Source organism: Cherax quadricarinatus, chromosome 16, assembly GCF_038502225.1.
Source record: "Cherax quadricarinatus isolate ZL_2023a chromosome 16, ASM3850222v1, whole genome shotgun sequence".
In the NCBI taxonomy this organism is placed as follows: Eukaryota; Metazoa; Arthropoda; class Malacostraca; order Decapoda; family Parastacidae; genus Cherax; species Cherax quadricarinatus.
Window position 1 is genome coordinate 7,509,824 of NC_091307.1, and position 16,038 is coordinate 7,525,861.

The window sequence follows — 16,038 nt, forward strand, 5'->3', positions numbered from 1 at the left end:
CTTCCACCCCAGTCCTCTCTTCCGCCTACATTCCTCTCCTAGAGTCCTCTCCTACCTGGAGAGAGTTCCGGGAGTCAACGCCCCCGCGGCCCGGTCTGTGACCAGGTCTCATCCCACAATCCTCTCCTCCCCCACAATCCTCTCCTCCCCCACAATCCTCTCCTCCCCCACAATCCTCTCCTCCCCCACAATCCTCTCCTCCCCCTCAATCCTCTTCTCCCAACAGTCCTCTCCTCTCCCTTCCCACAATCCTCTTCCCTCCCACAATCCTTTTCTCGCCACAATCCTCTCCTCCCCCCCTCAGTCCTTTTTTCTCCCACAGTCCAGTCCTCTCCTCTCCCACAGTCCTCTTCTCCCCACAATCCTCTTCTCCCCACAATCCTCTTCTCCCCACAATCCTCTTCTCCCCACAATCCTCTTCTCCCCACAATCCTCTCCTCTCCACAATCCTCTCCTCCCCACAATCCTCTCCTCCCCACAATCCTCTCCTCACCACAATCCTCTCCTCTCCACAATCCTCTTCTCTCCACAATCTTCTCTCCACAATACTCTCCTCACCACACTCCTCTTTTCTCCACAATCCTCTTCTCCACACAATCCTCTCCTCTCCACAATCCTTTTCTCCCAACAATCCTCTTCTCTCCACAATCCTCTTCTCTCCACAATCCTCTCCTCCCCACAATCCTCTCCTCCCCACAATCCTCTTCTCCCCACAATCCTCTTCTCCCCACAATCCTCTTCTCTCCACAATCTTCTCCTCCCCACAATCTTCTCCTCCCCACAATCCTCTCCTCCCCACAATCCTCTCCTCCCCACAATCCTCTTCTCCCCACAATCCTCTTCTCCACACAATCCTCTTGTCCCCACAATCCTCTTCTCCCCACAATCCTCTTGTCCCCACAATCCTCTTCTCCCCACAATCCTCGTCTCCCCACAATCCTCGTCTCCCCACAATCCTCGTCTCCCCACAATCCTCTTCTCCCCACAATCCTCTTCTCCCCACAATCCTCTTCTCCCCACAATCCTCGTCTCCCCACAATCCTCTTCTCCCCACAATCCTCTCCTCCCCACAATCCTCTCCTCCCCACAATCCTCTCCTCCCCACAATCCTCTCCTCCCCACAATCCTCTTCTCCCCACAATCCTCTTCTCCCCACAATCCTCTTCTCCCCACAATCCTCTTCTCCCCACAATCCTCTTCTCCCCACAATCCTCTTCTCCCCACAATCCTCTTCTCCCCACAATCCTCTTCTCCCCACAATCCTCTTCTCCCCACAATCCTCTTCTCCCCACAATCCTCTTATCCCCACAATCCTCTCTTCTCCACAGTCTTCTCCTCCCCACAATCTTCTCCTCCCCACAATCTTCTCCTCCCCACAATCCTCTCCTCCCCACAATCCTCTTCTCCCCACAATCCTCTTCTCCCCACAATCCTCTTCTCCCCACAGTCCTTTCCTCTCCACAATCCTCTTCTCCCCACAATACTCTTCCCCCCACAATAATCGTCTCCCCACAATCCTCGTCTCCCCACAATCCTCTTCTCTCCACAATCTTCTCCTCCCCACAAGCTTCTCCTCCCCACAATCTTCTCCCCACAATCTTCTCCTCCCCACAATCCTCTTCTCTCCACAATCCTCTTCTCCCCACAATCCTCTTCTCCCCACAATCCTCTTCTCTCCACAATCCTCTTCTCTCCACAATCCTCTCCACAATCTTCTCCCCACACTCCTCTCCTCCCCACAATCCTCTCCTCCCCACAATCCTCTCCTCCCCACAATCCTCTCCTCCCCACAATCCTCTCCTCTCCACAATCCTCTTCTCTCCACAATCTTCTCTCAACAATCCTCTTCTCCCCACAATCCTCTTCTCCCCACAGTCCTTTCCTCTCCACAATCCTCTTCTCCCCACAATCCTCTTCTCCCCACAATCCTTTCCTCTTCACAATCCTCTTCTCCCCACAATACTCTTCCCCCACAATCCTCGTCTCCCCACAATCCTCGTCTCCCCACAATCCTCTCCTCCCCACAATCTTCTCGCCACAATCTTCTCCTCCCCACAATCTTCTCCCCACAATCCTCTTCTCCCCACAATCCTCTTCTCCCCACAATCCTCTTCTCCCCACAATCCTCTTCTCCCCACAATCCTCTTCTCCCCACAATCCTTTCCTCTCCACAATCCTCTTCTCCCCACAATTCTCTTCTCCCCACAATCCTCTCCTCTCCACAATCCTCTTCTCCCCACAATCCTCTTCTCCCCACAATCCTCTTCTCCCCACAATCCTCTCCTCTCCACAATCCTCTTCACCCAACAATTCTCTTCACCCAACAATCCTCTTCTCCCCAAAATCCTCTTCTCCCCACAATCCTCTTCTCTCCACAATCCTCTTCTCCCCACAATCCTCTCTTCCCCACAATCCTCTCCTCTCCACAATCCTCTCCTCTCCACAATCCTCTCCTCTCCACAATCCTCTTCTCTCCACAATCTTCTCCCCACAATCCTCTCCTCCCCACAATCCTCTCCTCTCCACAATCCTCTCCTCTCCACAATCCTCTCCTCTCCACAATCCTCTCCTCTCCACAATCTTCTCTCAACAATCCTCTCCTCCCCACAATCCTCTCCTCCCCACAATCTTCTCCTCCCCACAATCCTCTTCTCCCCACAATCCTCTCCTCTCCACAATCCTCTTCTCCCCACAATCCTCTCCTCTCCACAATCCTCTTCTCTCCACAATCCTCTTCTCCCCACAATCCTCTTCTCCCCACAATCCTCCCCACAATCCTCTTCTCCCCACAATCCTCTTCTCCCCACAGTCCTCTTCTCCCCACAATCCTCTCTTCTCCACAATCCTCTTCTCCCCACAATCCTCTCCACAATCCTCTCCTCTCCAGAATCCTCTCCTCCATTCCTCAGCTGCCATAAAAACTTCCTATTTATCTCCATAAACATTTCGTTCATCTCTCTCTCTCTCCCTCCCTCGTCCTACACACACACACACACACACACACACACACACACACACACACACACACACACACACACATACATACATACATACATAAATACATACGTGTAACTCCTAAGTCCTTCTTTGTTTTTTTTTTGCCTCCCTCTATCTTCCTCATTCTTCCTCTTACCCTCTCTCTTTTTTACGTTCCTTTCCTTTCCCCCCTCTATATCTTCCTCCCTCTATTTCTTCCTCCCTTCCTCTTTATCTTCCTCCCTTCCTCTATATCTTCCTACTCCATTATATAGAAAAAGAATTCAGTCATAAAGCTTTCGGCTCACAAACGAAAGTACCCGGGTTCGATTCGGCAACGAGTGCGAGGTATGGACAAAAGTTCTTCTTGCATATTCCTTCTCTTCACCCAGTTACTACTTAGGAGTTAGTTCCTTTTGCCTAGCCGCACCCTAGGCAATAATTGTGTCGTGTTTTTTTATGCAAGACCTTCCCTTGATGCTGGGGAGTGGCTCTTGATTAGAAGAATTGGAGTTGTTTTTCCCTTCCTTTGATCGAACCTGATTGCCGTCCATTCCATAAGCGCTGTATGAACCCTACTAATTTAGGGCTTCCCTCCTAAATATAATAATAATACTAATTTAGAAACTCCTTTGATCTTGATTTATGAAGTCGGTATCTTCTGGTGCGGGTATGAAGACACGATGCAGCTCAAGCTTTCATTGAAATGGTTTAAAGGTCAAGGTAGGTGCTGCATAAAGATTTGATGGAGCTTTTACCCGAGCAAAACATTGTCCCAGTTAAAACACGCTCTGCATATTGTGTTGCTTCCAGACTTATCAGCATTACACTTGTACATCCAGCTGTCATTATGCCAAATAAGTGTTGTTCCTGTGTGGCTACAGCAGCCCCCTCCTGTGAGTTGTCACCAGCAGCCCCCTCCTGTGAGTTGTCACCAGCAGCCCCCTCCTGTGAGTTGTCACCAGCAGCCCCCTCCTGTGAGTTGTCACCAGCAGCCCCCTCCTGTGAGGTGTAACCAGCAGGCCCCTCTATTGTTATCATAATCTTAGATATACGCTTGAGATTAGTAGTGCTGACCCACATTTCCTCGAGGACATTTGAAGCGTTGAAATCTTACAAGATTTCTAAATGTCAGTAACTATTACAAAAACATCTATTGAGATTTCACTAGCCATCTACCATTTAGTTGTGTGTTTCCTTGTACTAAAGTTGATATTAATTTTTAGTTATGCAGTACAATAACTGAATTTGTTATCCCTTCCTCTGGTTTACCTGGAGGTTACCTGGAGTTTACTCCGGGGATCAACGCTCCCGCGGCCCGGTCCATGACCAGACGTCCCGGTGGAACAGGACCTGATCAACCAGGCTGTTACTGCTGGCCGCACGTAGTCCAACGTACGAGCCACAGCCCGGCTGATCCGACACTGACTTTAGGTATCGGTCCAACTCTCTCTTGAAGGCAGATAGGGGCTTATTGGCAATTCCCCTAATGCTTGATGGGAGGCTGTTGAACAGTCTTGGGCTCCGGACACTTATGGTGTTTTCCCTTAGCGCACCAATGGCGCCCCTACTTTTAATTGGGGGCATTTTGCATCGCCTGCCCAGTCTTTTACTTTCGTAGGGAGTGATTTTTGTGTGCAGATTTGGGACCATTCCTTCCAAGATTTTCCAAGTGTAGATTATGATATCTCTCTCTCCTGCATTCCAACGAGTACAAGTCAAGTGCTTCCAAACGTTCCCAGTAGTTAAGGCGCTTGACAGAACTTATACGTGCAGTAAAGGATCTCTGTACACTCTCTAGATCTGCAATTGCACCTGCTTTGAATGGAGATGTTAATGTACAGCAGTATTCCAGCCTAGAGAGAAGTGATTTGAAAGCGATCATCATTGGCTTGGCATCACTCGTTTTGAACGTTCTCGTTATCCATCCTATCATTTTCTTTGCACTTGCGATTGTGGCACTGTTGTGATTCTTGAAAGTGAGATCCTCAGACATTACTACTCCCAGGTCCCTTACATTATTTTTCCGCTCTTTTGTATGACCAGGGTCTGTAGTATACTCTGTTCTAGTTATTATCTCCTCCAGTTTTCCATAACGGAGTAGTTGGAATTTGCCTTTATTGAACATCATATTGTTTACCGTTGCCCACTGCAAAACTTTGTTTATATCTTCTTGGAGGTTAACCGCGTCCTCAGCAGATGACAGCCTCATGCAGATCCTAGTATCATCCGCAAAGGATGATACGGTGCTGTGGTGTATATCTCTGTCTATGTCTGATATGAGGATGAGGAATAAGATGGGGGCGAGTACTGTGCCTTGTCGAACAGAGCTCTTCACTATGGCAGCCTCCGATTTAACTCTGTTGACCACTACTCTTTGTGTTCGATTTGTTAGGAAGTTGAAGATCCATCTCCCCACTTTCCCAGTTATTCCTTTAGCACGTATTTTATGGGCTATTACGCCATGATCGCATTTGTCAAATGCTTTTGCAAAGTCTGTGTATATTACATCTGGATTCTGATTTTCTTCCAGTGCATCGAAGGCCATATCATAGTGATCCAGTAGTTGTGAGAGGCAGGAGCGACCTGCCCTGAACCCATGTTGCCCTGGATTGTGCAGATTTTGTGAATCCAGGTGATTTGCAATCCTGCTTCTTAGCACTCTTTCAAAGATTTTTATGATGTTGGACGTCAGAGCTATTGGTCTATAGTTCTTAGCTCGTGTTTTGCTGCCACCTTTATGGAGTGGGGCTATATCCGTTGTTTTAAGCGACTGTGGAATTTCACCCATGTCCAAGCTCCTCCTCTATAGCGTACTTAGGGCACGCGAGAGGGGTTTCTTGCAGTTCTTAATGAATACAGAGTTCCAAGAGTCTGGGCCCGGGGGTGAGTGCATGGGCATGTTCTCAATGGCTTTTTCGAAATCTATCGGAGTTAGGGTGATGCTCATTCATGAAGAAATCATTTGGGTCGTCGATCCTCAGACTGATTAGTGGTTCACTAAACACAGAGTCGTACTGGGATTTCAATGTTTCACTCATTTCCTTGTTGTCATCTGTGTAAGTCCCATCCTGTCTGAGTAAGGGCCCGATACTAGATGTGGTATTTGCCTTGTTTTTGGCATATGAAAAGAAATATTTTGAATTTCTTTCAATTTCACTAATACCTTTAAGCTCCTCCAGTCTCTCTTGATTCCTGTAGAGTCACTTAACTTAAGTTCGATAGTTTCCACTTCCCTGGTCAGCGCCTCCTTTCGTGTATCAGATATTCTAGCACTCCTGAGGAGCTCAGTGACTCTTCATCGTCTTCTGTAGAGGAAGCGTCTTTCTCTCTCCAGTTTACTCCTGCTCTTCTTTCTTAGGGGAATATACTTAGAACATGCTTCAGCTGCCAGGAAGTTGATCCTTTCAAGGCACTGGTTTGGACCCATGTCATTTAAGATATCTTCCCAACATGTTTCATTTAGGACATGGTTTACCTGGTCTCAGTTTATGTTCTTGTTGTTGAAGTTGTATTTTGTGAAGACACCTTCACAGGTACATGCATTCTGCTGATCAGGACCCCTATGCATGTACGTCTGGACTTTGATTAGGTTGCAATCGGAATTAGTTGTTTTTGATATTCTTATGTCTCTTATCAGGTCCTCATTATTTGTGAAGATAAGGTCAAGTGTGTTTTCTAGTCTTGTTGGCTCCACTATCTGCTGGCTTAAGGTGGGTTTTTCGCAGAGACTTAGTAGCTCGTGTGTGTGCGACCTTTCATCTGCGCTGCCTCCGGGGATTGTTTCAGCTATAACATTATTTGCTACATTCTTCCATTTTTTATGCCTTAGGTTGAAATCACCAAGCAGTAAGATGTTTGAGGATGGAGCTGGAAGGTTTTCCAGACAGTAATCAATTTTCAGTAGCTGTTCCTTGAACTGTTGTGAGGTTGCATCTGGTGGCTTATATACAACCACAATGACTAGGTTTTGGTTCTCGATCTTTATTGATAGAACTTCAACTACCTCATTTGTGGTGTTCAGCAACTCCATGCAGATGAGGGACTCTTTGACATACAGGCCAACCCCCCCTTGTTTCCTGTTCACTCTGTCGCATCTAAAAAGGTTGTAACCACTTATCCATATTTCACTGTCAAAGTGATCTTTTGTGTGAGTCTCTGTGAAGGCTGCAAACATTGCATTAGACTCCTATAGAAGTCCACTGATGAAAGGTATTTTGTTGTTGGTAGATGGCTTAAGGCCCTGTATATTAGCAAATATGAACGAGGTTGTATTCTGTATTTGTTGGGGGGTTTTGTTATTGGCCTCAGTAGTTGTAGTTCTGGAGGGCCATGGGTGGCCACTGGCTGCGCCTCCAGTCCAACAAGGCTCCAAGGTGGTGGACTATTTTTGTTATTTCCTTCCATTTCCTTTTTTTGTTTCCTGCCACTAAAAAACCACCTGGAGTTGGGTTGTCGTAGCTACTATTGTTTGTCTTGTGGGGTCTGTGCCTCCTGGTCCCTTTTAGATGGCATGCAGGGCAGTCGATGTTGTAACACTGCTTCTGGAGGACCGAGGAGTGACTCCTTTAGACAGGAGGTCACTACATTTCTTTGGGATGCTCAAAGTTGCATGCCCCATTTTTTTTCCTGATATTCCATGCTTACAGATGCCCCAAGCATAATATTTGCACAAATTCACCTTTGGTTGAGAATTGTTGGGAGGTGTGTTGTCAATTTCTGCAGGTTCTGGGACTGCATTATAATCCTCAGTATCCAAGCCAGGGCCACCCCGTCCTGGATTCCATCTACTTTCCTCAGTAGAGGAAGGAGGAGGAGACTCCTCTCCTACATCTGTACTGTGGGCCACGGTCTTGTGCAATGATGGTTGTATATTTACGGTTTTAGTGGTGGTTGTGGTAGGGTCCCTAGTAGAGTCTGGGCAGGCAATAAGGCTGGGGGCTGGGACTGAGTCAGCACTGGGGCTGGGGGCTGAGCCTGGGCCAGCACCAGCACTGTGGGTATTAGTGCTATGACTGGGGGATGGGTCTGGTTTAGCACTATGTGGGTGACTAGATAGTTTGTCATCTGTTGTGGTATGGACATTCTGCATTTTTTGATACACTATCTCTTGCTCCCATGTTTTATATATTTTTGGTAGACTATCCAAGAGGTCATCTTTGTTTTCTTGATTATGTTTAGCATTTATTACTCTCCTTAGTACCTTTCTGATACCTGCCCAAAGTTCTACATCTTTATTGCACAACCAGAAGCACCTTGCTAGTTCGAGGTCATTTTTTGAGGCTGTATTTAGTCTAGTACAAGAGATATCGACTCCAGGTTGAGGGACTGATTACCTCATTCTCCTCCTCTTCTTACGCCTTCCTCTTTGTATTGGACTGATGAAGCCACTGTGTGGCGAAACGTTTCCTGAATAAAGATTCCCATATGCTGCATAAGTGTCTCAATCTTCAACTTGTCGGTTTTTCAAAGAATTTTTTTACATGTCCCACAGAAATGCTGCACTGACATCCTGTCTGTATCCTACTACACTCTGTATGCCACAGAAGAAAGCTGATTTCCACTTTACCTTTCTCTTGCTGATGCCAGTAATATGCAAGATATATTTATACGATATATTTACACATCATATATCATACATCCTACAGCATCTGATTCCTGTCATGATCACTGCTACTCATCTTATCCTGGGTTTCACTTTACCTTTCAGCTCTGCACTCAGGTTTGGTGTTATGTGGTCAATGGATGGATATGTGGGATGTAATTAGTATGGAGACTTATTGCACATTAAAAACGAATGATTATCATTTTAAGCAGACTGACTTTAAAAAAATGTATAGGAGTTTTTCTCTCCATTAGCCGTGATCCTGGTACTACCCTGGGAATTCACTGATAAAATATTAACAACACATTGTGATGTATCTGTTTAGTGCATTCATATATTCACTGTCATTATTTTGAAGCTTATGTTTCATACTGTAGTGGACTCTTCTGTGTGTGGATTAGCGTTAACAGTCCTAAAAGAGGAGTGGAGCCATCACCTGTGTGTGTGTGTCTGGATTAAGTAGGAGAAAACAGGTAGTGTGTGTCTCGCTAATTGGATGAGGGATCGACCCTCCACCTCTCTCTGCGCTAAATGATCCACACGGATTTAGCAGTTCATAATAATGGTTATTTTAATATTAGCAATAATATAATAATAATATTTCTTAGTGTGGCTAGTGGAGTGTTCTCCATGGCTTATTTTACCTCCAGTGCCTCCATGACTGTCGAGGTCATCGTGGAGAGCCAGCACTCTCATCCTAAGTAGTAGTTCCGTTGTACCAGTTTTGCTGTGTTACAGCCCCTTCTCAGAGTTCTCGACAACGGCTGCTATGAACCTATGTCATTACATATGCATTACTCGGTAATTTCTTTGCTTCCCCGCTAATGCCAATATTTGCTATTTCTGACCATTTTCTTTTTATCTCCCTTCTTCCTGTTATGGTAATAATTTGTTCTATTGTGTATACACTGGAAATTTGGGTTTGGGTTCTGCAAATTCCATATTGTCCATATTTGTTAGTACATCTACTTTTCATACCGCTACTACCACTTCTGCTACTACTACTTCCACCACCTACCTTACCACTACCACGGCTATTCTTCCCACCTTTCTTTTCCCGTCCCTGCCAGCTGGCTCCATCTCTCTCTTCTGATAGTGTGACTTTGTAACTGGTCCAAGTCGGACCAAAACGTCGTCGTAAGATCCCTTCTTCTGTGTGCATGTTATTTGTGTATCTACTTTTCTTTCTTCTTACTTGATCCTCTACCTTTATTTCCTTCGTATATTGCTACATAACAGCTTTAAAAAATTTTTGCTTTTGCTGCTATGAGATTTTCGAATTGTCTCAGGTTTCTTCCTGACTCCATTTTTTTACCTCTTTTACTAATCTCTATATTTTCTTCTTTTTCTATTTTCTGTCCTTCATACAATATTTTTCATCCTTTGCTTTCACTTCTTGCATTACCCGTTGACACTCTGGTTATGTATGCTACTCTTTTGTTTCTTGGGTGTGGGAAAACCTGCATTCGGTTTCCCATTCATGTTGAGGTATCCCATAATTTTATTCTCTGTTAACTTTTTCCCTTGTAGTGTAGTGTCCTTGTCTATGTGAGGATTTCTTGGGCTCGTCACTGTTTCCACTAGTTTGTGCTTTTCTCTGTCATGTGATCGCAAATTAGAAAGCCGTAGTCACTCCTGTGGTCATGTTGACGAGGAGTTTATAGGTTTTATTTCCAAGCTTAGTACCAACCTTAAGGTGAACCTGGGTAGCTTCTCGATATTTTCATAATTTTTATAATTAGGAGTGATCATAATATGATTAGGAGTGGGCTCCACGCTGGTGCTGGATAGTCGAATAATCGATTGTATACGAGTGTCTGGTTCTAAATGCCGGTTATATTTTATTGTTGGTAAATGTAATAGTACAGTCATTTGTGGTTATGTCAGGAAATACAGAATTTAAAACTTAAATTTCTTGCAGGTAAGTGATCCCACCGCTTATTTCACAACTGGTAGGACCACCAAGTGCTGGTAAGTACCACTGTCTGACTTCAGTCTGGATGGGTGAACATTGTCTTGGCATGTATGTACGGGTAAATACGTTAAAAAATATCTCGCTATGATGATCTACCTTCTGATCTCATGATTCCATGGTAAAGAATCGACATTGTACATAAAAGCTACCTCGTGGAAGTCTAATTGTTGGCCAGTAGAAAACAATATCAGTACAGAGACGGGTTGATGACAGTAGTTGAGGAAAGCTACAGGCGTAGTGCACGTTTTATTGTGACAGTTTTAATGTGAAGAAAAAGTCCTATATAGAGTATAAAGTTGGCACAGCTAAACCTTGCACAGCACCGGTGTCTCCCCCTTTCAATAAACCAAAGTGATTACTGTTCAAAATCGATAATATTTCATGTCTGGGTATTAAAATATTCTTCTGCCACAGTGAACAAACATGTACACTAAGACAAGCAGCAGAGAAAAAATGATTAAAATTATGGTAGATTAATGGCTTCTGCAAGAAACATTTTTCATTCGCGTGATAAATCTTGTCTCGAGTCTGCCAACTAAATATTATATCAGCAGTCTGTCCAGCTGTGGTTAGAAATGATATTTCGAGTTACTGATGAACAGTAGAATTACTGTGACGTTACGCAAGTTTTTGCAGTACCTATTGGTTTTGACTTTTTATTTTTTTTTTCTCAAAAACCTTTTCAGGTAGCACTATATATATATGTTGTGTGTGTGTGTGTGTACTCACCTAGTTGAGGTTGCGGGGGTCGAGTCCGAGCTCCTGGCCCCGCCTCTTCACTGATCGCTACTGTGTGTGTGTGTGTGTGTATGTGACACCAGGACAGTGAAACAGCTTGTAATTGTTGTCATTATATCAGCATCCTCACAAGGAGCTGATGGCTAAGTAATCGTGGGAAACTATATTGTAATTAACTGGAAAAGGGATTATATGGTGTCAGTTAAAATTTTCTGATTATTTATATATATATATATATATATATATATATATATATATATATATATATATATATATATATATATATATATGTCTATATCGTGCCGAATAGGCAAAACTGGTCAATTTGCAAGAACTCATTTAAAATTACGTCTTTCTAAAATTTTCTCTTGTACGTTTAAAGATATTTTTTCCTTCATTTATTTTGATATAAAAATTAATAATTTTGTACCAAAGGAACCTTAGAAAACTAAGCTAACCATATTATAACAAGCTAAATTTAATTTAGCCTAATCCAACTAAATATATCTTAGATAGGTTTACAATAATTTATCTTTGGACGTATAAGAGAACTTTAGAAAGGACTTAATTTTAAATGAGTTATTGTTAATTAACCAGTTTTACCTATTCGGCACGAGACGCGCGCGCGCGCACACACACACACACACACACACACACACACACACACACACACACATATATATATATATATATATATATATATACACACTGTTCTTTGGAACCTTACACTAACCATACTATATATGCTGATTTCATTTAATTAAATGTTACAACTTAAGAATTACGAAAGCATTAGAATTTTGTTGTAATCTTGAAAAAATTCATATAACAGTTCAGAATTGTGCCCGTTTATGTAGAGCAGAAAATAGGTTCAACCACTGACAACTCACGGAGGAACACTCGAAAATTTCATTGAGGCTAAAATACAGCGAATGGGAGAGGCGGCAGTGAGGAGGGGGACCAAGAGGAAGGGTTTAGCAAGAGAGCATAAAAGGGGAAAAAAATAGGAATATAAGTGGAGGAAGCGTCAATAAAGGGGGAGAACAGAGTCTGAAGGGGAAAGGGGACGGGGAACTCCCGTGGAGATGGACAAAGCCGTTGGGAGGAAGATGACATAGAGGACAAAGTATTGGAGGTGCTAATGGTAGACGCAGAGAGAGAGAGAGAGAGAGAGACAGACAGACAGACAGACAGGGGGAGAGAGCGAACGAATGAATTTGTGGTAAAAGTAATCATTGCCAGAGGAGAGGAAACCCTTGAAATGAAACAGAAAGTTGTGAAATTAAAAAAAGAGGGGTATTGGGAGAGGCGAATATGGGAAGCATGGAAATGTTGAGAGACTTGTCGAAGATGAGGAGGAGGAGGGTGACAAGAAGAGGAGGAAAAGGATGAAGAGGAGGGGATGGTGATTCAAAGTCAAGCATTAAAGGGGCTAAAGCTGTGTGTGTTAGTTACCATTTTGTCCTAGGCACATGTCGATTAGACACTAGGCCTGTTTTATCGGTGTGTGTGTGTGTGTGTGTGTGTGTGTGTGTGTGTGTGGGTGGGTGGGGGCTGTAGTTGTAGAAGTAGGTTTAGGGCTGTATGTGCGTGAGTTTGCGTGGGTATGCGTGGTGGTGTAGGTTTGGATATGGGCACAAATACCGGTGTGTCTTGACTTACTGAACCGGTCAGGCGTCATTAGGGCCTAACGTTAGGGCCGCTTTTCTCTTACGGAATCAGAAGGAATTGTGGAAGGAGAAGAAAGGTTTGTGCGCTAGTGGGAAAGTGGATTTAACGATAGTTAACATCAGTTAAGATCTCATGTCAACAAACACTTTAGAGAGGTTGGGTCGAGGGGAAACAACTGTGATAAGTAAAGTGTGAGCGAGAGGAAAAACAGCAATAGGGAGAGTAGTAGTACAGTAGGTGAGAGAGGGGAGGGGTAATGAAGGGAAACATCATGGCTGAGGGGAGAAGTGCAGACGACAGTCTGTGCAGGAACATGGAGGGGAGAGAGAGAGAGAAATAGAATGAGAACGAGAACGAGAGAAGTAAATGTAGGGAAGGAAGAAAGCATAAAGATGGCCCGGGGGAGGGGGAAGATGGATTTTAAGTGTCTTAAAAATCAACTTAAAACTGAACAGTTAGAGCAAAGGAGCTTAAATTTAAGCACATTAGTTTTTAGCTTCACAGTAATTAAGATAAAGTTTGAAATGTTAAATGGGAAGAGATCACTATAAACGAGAGATGAAAAGTGATTTGAAGAACTAAGAGCCTTGGGCTCTTGATCCAAGGAATTGGAAGCATCCTTCACTTGGATCAAACCTGATTGCTTCCCATCCCTCCCCCTTAAATGCTGAGTAACCTCTACGGGTTTAGTGCTTTTCAATGAAAGTAATAATCTGCAGTTTTGGTCGCATGACAGAAACATTTCTAAGTCTTTTTTCCTCTTCCTTTTTATGTGCAAGGATCTGGTTGTGTCCTGTATCCTGTTTCCTGTTCTCGTTCTGATGTTCGTTTTTCTTTAGGTTACTTTCTAAGCTCCTCGTCTTTTTAAGGTCTTCGTTCTTTTTGAAGTTCGTCTCCCTCTTGAAGTTCGTCTCCCTCTTGAAGTTCGTCTCCCTCTTGAAGTTCGTCTCCCTCTTGAAGTTCGTCTCCCTCTTGAAGTTCGTCTCCCTCTTGAAGTTCGTCGTTTCTTTCCATACAAAAAAAAAAAGTCGTAATTTTTCACTCTAAGAGAAATGGGTGAGTGAGTATATTTATTTAGCAAAGTTGGATATATCAGCAGTGTGCTCCTGCCCTGTTCTATATGACAGTTACACTGCTAACTACAGTATGTTTCCCTTGGTATATTCCATCAAGCTGGCTGGAGCTCATACGAGTTGTAGAAATCTGTCGGCCTGAGCTGGGAGACTTCAGTTGAGCATTGAGAGAGAGAGAGAGAGAGAGAGAGAGAGAGAGAGAGAGAGAGAGAGAAAAAAAAATAGATGAGAGGGAATGGAAGAATGGGTGAGAGAGATTAGTAATGGTTGAACAGAGTGGGAGATGCAATAATCGTGATCAAACGATACAAGATGCAGGACAACCAGAGTGAGAGATGCGAGGGAAGGTTTGTGTGTACTGTAACCCAATACCTTGTTCCGTCTCGCCCTTATTTTACGACTTAAGGGATCAGTTCTACGATCCATATGTGGGGATGGTGAGTCCCCAGTGTAGACCATACAAGAATGTATAGTTCATGAGCAGACCATGGATGAATGTATGGTCCGTAGTGTAGGCGATACATGAATGCGTGGTCACTAATGTAGACTATGCATAATAATAATAATAAATGTTTTCCTCTCTACAAGAATATTTGTGTGATAAATGGTTTAAAAACCCGACAAGTTGAAGATTGAGACACTTGTGCAACATATGTGAATCTTTAATTAGGAAACGTTTAGCCACACCGTGGCTTCATCAGTCCTATACAAATCAGAAGGGTGTAAGGGGAGGAGGAGTTTGAGGTAATTAATCCATGGTCTGGTGAGCACAAATAGGTGAGGGTACACACACATACACATACACACACATACACACATACACATACACACACACACATATATACACACATATACACACATACACACACATACACACACATACAGGTGAGCACAAATAGGTGAGGGTACACACACACACACACACACACACACACACACACACACACACACACACACACACACACACACACACACACACACATACACAGAATAGCACACACACACACACACAGTATGCAGCACCAGAGAGAGAGAGAGAGCGGACACAGGGACAAGGGGTCACAACTGGAAGCTGAAGACTCAGACGAGTCACAGGGACGTTAGGAAGTATTTCTTCAGTCATAGAGTTGTCAGCAAGTGGAATAGCCTAGCAAGTGAAGTAGTGGAGGCAGGAACCATACATAGTTTTAAGAAGAGGTATGACAAAGCTCAGGAAGCAGAGAGAGAGAGGATCCAGTAGCGATCAGTGAAGAGGCGGGGCCAGGAGCTGAGTCTCGACCCCTGCAACCACAATTAGGTGAGTACACACACATACACCCACATACACCCACATACACCCACATACACACACATACACACACATACACACACATACACCACACACACACACACACACACACACACACACACACACACACACACACACACACACACACACACACACACACACACACACACACACACGTACGTACGTAGTTCAGCGCAACCTAAATAAAGCATAGAGAAGCAGAAGGCATCTACACTCCATAAGATGGTGAAACAGGTAATGACTAGAATAACATCAATATCCCGATAACCAACCTTTCGCGTAGTGTTGGGCAGCGAGCCGATACACGATAATACTCTTCTGACAGTGAAAAATATATTAATAAAAACAAGAGAGTTTATCTTAACATACTCCTGTCAATACATAAGCACTGAGATATGCAGCCTATTGGTATATATACCTTGAAATATACAAGTCCGTCCATATGGGGCACCGTGGCCTGGTGGGAAAAGCTCTCGCTTCACACTGTGAAGGTTCGGGTTCGATTCCCGGAGGAGTGGAAATATCGGACGTGTTTCCTTACGCCGGTTGTCTTTGTTCACCCATCAGTAAAATGGGTACCTGGGTGTTAGTCGACTGGTGTGGGTCGTATCTTGGGACAAAACTGACCTAATTTGCCCGATATGCTCAGTATAACAAGAGGCTTTCTATACAGTAGTATGTCACTGATGTC